The sequence below is a fragment of the Mirounga leonina genome, unplaced genomic scaffold, assembly GCF_011800145.1.
Source record: "Mirounga leonina isolate KUSES-001 unplaced genomic scaffold, KU_Mleo_1.0 Mir_125, whole genome shotgun sequence".
NCBI classification, from domain to species: Eukaryota; Metazoa; Chordata; class Mammalia; order Carnivora; family Phocidae; genus Mirounga; species Mirounga leonina.
Window position 1 is genome coordinate 64,893,699 of NW_023270305.1, and position 7,890 is coordinate 64,901,588.

The following is a 7,890-nucleotide window of genomic DNA, read 5'->3' on the forward strand; positions in this document are numbered from 1 at the left end:
GCAGGGCTTAGCCTGGCGCTGTGGGGGACTAAGAAGTTCAAGGGATTACAGGGTGGCCTGAAGGAGAAGGGACTGGTTAGGACGGCCCCGCCTCCGGAGCGGCTTGCAGTCCAGTGTGGGGATTGAGGCCAACATGCTAGAAATCACAGCGAGACCAAAAAAAACTCCGCTGTGTGTAAGTGATATATTGCATACTGCAGACGGAAGACTCCAAAAGGAAAGTCGGGGCAAGCTTTTAACTATAGTACAGACTCCTAAGAGGTGTCCACCTTGACTGTGGGAATACGCTCCACCATTTTCAGTGTCAGGAGACTCCACTGCTTGGTGCTTCTGGACAACGGTAACTGTGGTAAGGTTTCTGTCAAGCAGAGCTCAGGCTCCCGGTGCCTAGGCCCCCGGGGCCCTTTGCTACCTGGGATTATCTGGTGAAGGCCACTCTTCTGCTCCCCACCCCCACAACGCCCTGGTGGGTGGATACCCTCCAATCCAGGTTCCAAATGCAGTTCCGTTCCTTGCTGGGAGATAGCATTTCCTGACCTTCGCTGCTGCACTGAGCACCCCGGGGTCTGTTCTGAACTCCCAGGGACCAGGAAATAGACAAAGGAAAACAGGGACAACTCTGGCAGTTGGAATTTAGGACTGGTTTACTCCATTTACACAAACACCGGGCCTATTCCTGTCACCTCCTCTAACTGGCATTTGGTTAGCCTTGGGCTGGCCTTGCTGGTCACCAGAACCAGCTTTCCAGTTGGAGAGAGCTGTGCATGTCCTTTGGATGAGGGTGCCCTGAGAATACACTGTGACCTGCCCTAGGTCTGACATGCCCCAGAGTCAGCCCTGGGGTGGGCAGGGGACAGCAGAGTTGAGGAGGGGAAGGCACCCCTGATAGAAATAAGGAAACCTCCCCTCCTCCCCTTTTTCTCCCTAATCCTTTGCCAACCCTGCCCCCAGGTTGCAGGATTCCAGGGAACTAACTGAATTGCCGCTTGTTCCTTTGAGTCTTGCTCCAAGATTTGTGTGAGTATGGGGCATGGGAGAGAGGAACACAATATCGTGGTTAGAACTTAAAATGAGCTGCTCCCCAACACTGCAGCCACACTCCTGATCCCTTTGTGGTTCTATTCCGGCAGAGATAAGCCCCCAGCCTGCTAGTGACCAGCATTTTTCAGGGGAGTAAGAGACTGTAGGAATGAGAGCAAAGAGCAGCCATGATTGTATTAGGGATATTTACCAAAATAAAAGGCATGTAGAAAGTGTGGTGGTTGTTTTTATTTTTTATTTATTTTTATTTTTATTTTTTTAAGATTTTATTTATTTGAGAGAGAGAATGAGATAGAGAGAGCATGAGAGGGGGGAGGGTCAGAGGGAGAAGCAGACTCCCTGTTGAGCAGGGAGCCCTATGCGGGACTCGATCCCAGGACTCCAGGATCATGACCTGAGCCGAAGGCAGTTGCTTAACCAACTGAGCCACCCAGGCGCCTGGTTGTTTTTATTTTTTAATAATCTGAAATCTCTCAGATGAGAGTTTAGGACAAATTCTGATAAAGATTGTCATCCTTGCCGGCTGGGAAAATGCTACCAAAATAACTTCCTGATCAAAAGAAGCTGGGTTGATTACTTAACAGAGTGAGGGAGGGCACTGCCTGGCAGCTTAGCACCTCAGAGAGAGTATTGGAGTTCACAGGAGGTAAATCGACCTGCTAAGAAAGGTGTAATTTTAGGAAGCAACAAAGATGGTACCGAATGAGGGACCAGCCAAGCTGACAGAAGACTCCACTAGTTGAGCCGCTGCCCCTCGACAAGGTGGGGAGGCTCTTGTCACTGGATCACAAGAGAACCTGTAGTAAGCTATGGGTCTCGATTCTCATGCAGTTAAGGGCTTGGAGAAATTTCTCATGTACTTATAGGTTGAAGGTCTATGATATTTGGTTAGGCCCAGACAGGGAGGGTACTGAAGAGCTAATCTGAATTCAGAAAATGTCTGTTCATGTTTGGGTTTCCAGGGAAAAGGTTTGGTTAGCAAGGACTTGGGTTGGTCAAATGAATGGCGTGCACATTTCAGAGAAGTTGGGACTATTCTGTCTGCAGTGGCCAATGAGACCCAAGGATCCTCATAATGTCTTAGTTATTGACCAGAAACCCTTTGCACAGCTCGTTGTCTGAGTAAGGGATTTTCCTCCTTGGGATGTCTTGTCTTGGGAAGGATACTTCCTTGACAAATTGTCAGCTTTTCTATGGAACCCTTAATGCTGTCTCTGAGCTAAAAGAGCAAGCAGTAGATGAATCAGCATCGGAGCTCACCTCAACTTTGAACACAACAAAAGATTATCCACCTATTGAATAAGAATAGAATTACAGGGCAATGTAAAGCTCTTGAGGTTCTGGTTGAGGATTTGTGAAATGTAGGAGGGCAATTCAGTAAACTGAGGCATAGTGGTCATCCAGGTACTATTGCTGATTTTCCCTGGAGAGGACAAGTATTAATTTTTGATTTAAAGAGACCAAAGAGGGGCACCTGGCTGGCTCAGTTGGTGGAGTGTGCGACTCTTGATTTTGGGGTTGTGAGTTCAAGCCCCATGTTGAGTGTAGAGATTACTTAAAAATAAAATCTTAAAAAAATAGACATCAAAGAAAACACAACATAGATCTACAACTGTAAAACACATGATCTCTGTAGGCCTTGAAGATAGAATAGTACTTGAGTTTAATCCTAATGGGAAGCAGGCAGTGTCTAATTTGTAGCCCTGGGGTCCTAAACAAATCTGTATTCCTGCCCACTGGGTTTTTCAACTGAGAGGATAGGAGTATCACAAAGACTGGGACAAGGTATGAGACTCCTTTCTCTTTAAGGCTTTTGATTATTAGTTTTATTCCTCCTTTTATTGCCTTGTTTTAGAGGCTATTAGGCAGGTTTGGGTAGAGATTGAACCTTGATGGGTTTAGCTCCAGTAGAGTATCAGAATTTTTGCTGATAAAAGATTTTCAATCTGCTTGATTTACACACAGAAGTACTCATAAATCATTATCCGAATGAGCCAGGATCTTATTATGAATAAGGAAGTCCTCTGGGACCAAACCAGAAGGAAGGGACCATCAGGGAAAGCATTTAATATGGCAGTTCCATTCACATAGTAAATCCCTTGCTATTAAGTTAATGAGTGTGGTGTTCCTTGGTTAAAGGTTTGAGGCTGATGGTTATGCGCTGGGGCCTGGGGAAGGCATGGTGAGGATAAATGTGTGACTGGAGTAGTCTGAAGACTCCAAGGAAAAGGTTGTGCAGTAGTGGGGTCAGGTTTAAGATTGATATTTCCCTGCCCATATCAGTAAAACATTTGTAGGTTGTCCTTTAATTTTCAGAGAAATGTTTCCTTGTGGGTTTAAGAGTAGAATGAGAAACTGAACACCTTCATTGATATCTTCATCGTTCATTTCTTAGTTCTAGAACTCTTTTCAAAATATTCAGCAGGGTTTGGGGGGTCTGGCCTTGGGGCTCTTTCCCATTCTACTTTTTTTTTTTTTTAGATTTTATTTATTTGACAGAGAGAGAGACAGCGAGAGCAGGAACACAAGCAGGGGGAGTGGGAGAGGGAGAAGCAGGCTTCTTGCTGAGCCGGGAGCCCGATGTGGGACTCGATCCCAGGACTCTGGGATCATGACCTGAGCCGAAGGCAGACGCTTAAAGACTGAGCCACCCAGGCGCCCTTTCCCATTCTACTTTTGCTTGCACATTATTGCTCCTCTTTTTCTGGTTCAAGGCCATTCACAAAAAATAAGAGAGCGAGCAGGGTCACATCTGCTTCAGGATCAACTCCTGCATGCTGTTGATAGGTATTAACCTACTCCTGAGGTCTCCATCACACTTCTCCTTTTTTGGCTTGAAAAACTGAACCAGAGCACAATCTATTTTCATAGGAAAGACAGAGGATAGCCTCCAAAAGACCCTGACCAACTCTATAGCTTTTCTAAACCCGTTCGGTTCCCCGTGCAATTGAAGGCCTTTTTAGTCACCATCAGGGGTCTTCCCATTCTGACTTTTTCATTGAACTCCTTGCATCTGCTGTTCCTACTCACATAGGAATGAATTGAAATATATGTGGCTGCTCTGGGCTATAAGTTCCTCAAATGATTCTAAATTTCTCTGTAATGTTTTCTCTCTGTTGTCTAGGCCCTGCAGAGTCTCTGATGATGGCTTTCAGCTGAGAATGAAATCAGAGCTTAAAATCTACCATAAGAGGTTTTCTCTGTTCCGCAGGAGGTTTACTTTAAAGAGGTAAGTGAGCTTTGGGGTACCTGGCTGGCCAGGATGGAGGGGGAGTGGGTCAGAGGAAGAGAGGGATAGCAGGACATGGAGGAGCATAGCATGGGGGAAGAGGATAGTAGGCTTGAATTGTGGTTTGGGGAAATCTAAAAGATTTAACTTGTTCACATTTTTCTTTTGCTTTGGCCAAGCAATCCATCAAGGGAGTAATTTTGCAATCCAGTTTCTTTTGGATGCTTCCTCGTGCTAATAAAAAATAATGAAGACCATTGGATGCTTGGAATTATGTTGCCTTTACGTTCTAAGGCACCTCTCAAGTAAATAATTTTGTTCATATCAAAACTCCCTCGTGGTGGCCACTGTAATTCTAAATTATCCTTGGTGAAATGATGCTATTTGGAAAGATAAGTGCACAAATTTGGCTATAGCGTAAATACATGTAAGAAGCAAAAGTCTGGCCCGAGGAAGGCATGGACTGAGGTTAATACTGAGACAGAGCCATGAGAGCCTGGAAATGGTCAGTCAAGAGTCATTTGTGCATCCTGTGGCTCAGAGCTCCCAATGTCACAGCTAGACCTTCTCCATCTGCAACTCCGATGAATTTATACTTCCCAGCAGATAGGATATGTGGAGAGATCTTTGCTGAACCTCAAAACAAGTCTGAGGAAAGTTCTCATAAGTGGCCCAAGAAAAAATTTGTCCCTGGGCCAGGTTAGGGACATACTTATTGGGACCCATATCTGTCCTTGCCACTGTCAACTTGGCTCTTACAGATGCACAACCAAAAATGAACAAGATGGAAATAGACAAGGAGTAGTGTCATTCATAATAAGGCAGATATCGACCGAGGAGAAAAGATTTTCCAATATGGTCAGATAATCAAAGGATTCCTAAAAGGGGTTCCTTATTCCTGGAGACAAATAGACTCTGTATTTGGGGAGCTCAGGCCCAAGGCAAGATTTACATCTCTCACTGCCGTGGTCTAAAAGACTCCTGAGGGGCTCGAGGGCCTCAGAGGAGCATCCTTTCTGAGTCAGGGTCTTGACCACAGTGGCGAGGAGGTCTTGGCAGGCCTCATAATCGAATGCTGCTTCCCAAAAACAGTGTCAAAACAACTTTGTGAGAGTTCAAAGCTGAGTTTGTTCTGATCGCAGGAAAGGAAAACACAGCTCTGCCTAGTCATAGTAACATCTGTATTGGGGGGCCACATCGGGATATTTATGAAGGGTTGGGTCTATTTTAAGGCAGCTTTTCCAGTGCTTGATTGGGACTGGGCACGAATCATGATACAATAGGTGGGTATCGGTGGACGGCACAAGGTGAGGGTTTCGAGGCAAGGGTTTCAAAGAGTCTTAGAGAATAAAAAGTGGTTAGATGCAGTCTATTGAAAAGTTGCAAAGTTCGTTGAAAAGGTTACTTCTTGGGGCGCCTGGGTGGTTCCATCTGTTGAGCGTCTGCCTTTGACTCAGGGCATGATCCCAGGATCCTCCTGCTCAGCATGGAGCCTGCTTCTCCCTCTCCCTCCGTTCCTCCCCGCTCTCCTGCTCTCTCTCTCTCAAATAAATAAATAAAATCTTGAAAAGAAAAGGTTACTTCTTGAGGGGCGCCTGACTGACTCAGTTGGTAAAATGTGCAACTCTTGATCTTAGGGTCATGTGGGTTCAAGCCCCACATTGGGTGTAGAGATTACTGAGAAAAATAAAAAAGGTTACTTCTTGAAATTTCTGCAAAAAACAATAGTTGTTTACAACTTTTCTCATCCCAGGCAAGAGTTTCCTCCCCTCGAAAACTCATGTCAATGTCAACAGTAAGCTGAGTGCAGGTGGTTTTGATTCTTCCTGTGTACTGATGCAAAGAAGTATTATGTTTGGGTTTTTTTTTGTTTTTTTTTTTAAATATTTTATTTACTGAGCGAGATAGTGATAGAGAGAGAGCATGAGAGGGGGAGAGTCAGAGGGAGAAGCAGACTCCCCACTGAGCAGGGAGCCCGATGTGGGACTCGATCCCGGGACTCCAGGATCATGACTTGAGCCGAAGGCAGTTGCTTAAACAACTGAGCCACGCAGGTACCCCTTATGTTTGTTTATTACCACATCCCCTTACCCCAGCAAATCACTCTGGTTTATACTCATTGTGACAGTGCTGGGAGTAATTAGACCCTCCAGAGGTGGAGACATCCCCTCCCCACCTCTACTCACCTCTTCTCTCATACTCTTGTATTTGCCATTCGGGGCCCCCCAGAGCCTTGTGTTCCCAACAGGAACCCTGAAAACCCTAAATTTCTTCATAGCTAACAGTCCTTTCATGCACTCAGATCATCAGTGTGTGTGATACAGAGCCTGCCCTGTCTTCTGTAGTCACGTGGCCCACCGTCCTTACATTTGGACATAAGCTTTCACTTACGACGGAGGTTGTTGGCTCATAGCATTTCTGGCCCATGCTGTCTCATGTCTTAACGATTAGTACTGTAGACTGGCCAGCCGAACCAGCCCTCCTAGAATGTTGCCATGAAAACTCTGCTGGCTGTACGATCGGTCTTTCCCTTTGACAACTGCCAGAAAAACTGCAGGTAATCATTAGGTGAGGGATAAGGCCCTTACAAAGGCGAGCTTCAGAACCATGACTCCTTTATGCTTTTGCACTCAGTAATTATTTATCATGTTCATTTTAGAATCCTAGAATATTAAAAAGTTTTCTCAGGCCTGGGAGATGAGAGCTCCAGGATGTCTTCTATCCCCACTCCTCCTCCATTTCATGATTGAGATACTAGCACCTTCTCCATGCACTCACTTCCCTCCCATCACCTGGGTCCCTTCTGTTCCCTGGGGTCCCAGAGGACTCCTGCTTCTCCTCGGTGCCTTCTGTGCCATCTTGCAGGTCTACCACAATGGGGACCCGCTCCATTGGGCCCACACTTTCTCCTAGCCTTTGCCAGTGCTGATTCTCTGCCCAGATTCTGCTATCCTGGAGGTGAGAAGTCAGTCAGCCAACCCAGGAGCGCTCAGAGCCTTTCAGCTCATGTTAGCTGGTCTGATTTTAAGCTCCACCACTCCTAAGGCCAACCTGAGTGTCTGCCCTTCAGTGATTATAGCAGTTTTAGGCCTTAAAATGTAGCTTTGCTCTATCTGCTTTTCAAATCCTTCTTTTCTTTTTCAGGTTTTTTTTTTTTTTTTTTTTTAAGTAACCTCTCTGCCCAACCTGGGGCTCAAACTCACAACCCTGAGATCAGGAGTCACATGCTCCACCGACTGAGCCAGTCAGGTGCCCCCTTTCTTTCTTTTCTACCTTTATAAAAACATTTTTGTTGTGAAAAATAACACAATTAAAGGAAAGTGCATAAAACATAATTATTATGAAGGACTTTCATTAACTACCACCTAGAAAAAAGTAGGGTTTTACCAGCATCCCAGAAGCCCCCAGTATATCCCTTCCCAAATACAACCCTGTTCTTTCTAAATGTAACTACTGGCTTTTTATGGTATTTACTTCAATGCTTTTTTTGGTAATTACTTTTGTTCTTTTATAGTTAATTACTTTTCATTGCTTACTCCCAGCTTCCCTCTTCCCTTTGTCTCTTTCTTTCTGTCTTTCTTTCTTTCTTTCTTTCTTTCTTTCTTTCTTTCTTTCTTTCT

General features: G+C 45.2%; 1 long non-coding RNA gene across 1 annotated transcript in view; it reads left to right on the forward strand.

Annotated features, from left to right (window-relative positions):
• The window catches only part of LOC118008166, an 11,304-nt gene that overhangs the window by 710 nt on the left and 2,704 nt on the right, over positions 1 to 7,890 (forward strand). Inside the window, exon 2 of the long non-coding RNA XR_004678600.1 lies at positions 4,166 to 4,270. This is a non-coding gene — a long non-coding RNA (uncharacterized LOC118008166). The remainder of the gene's footprint in view (positions 1 to 4,165; positions 4,271 to 7,890) is intronic.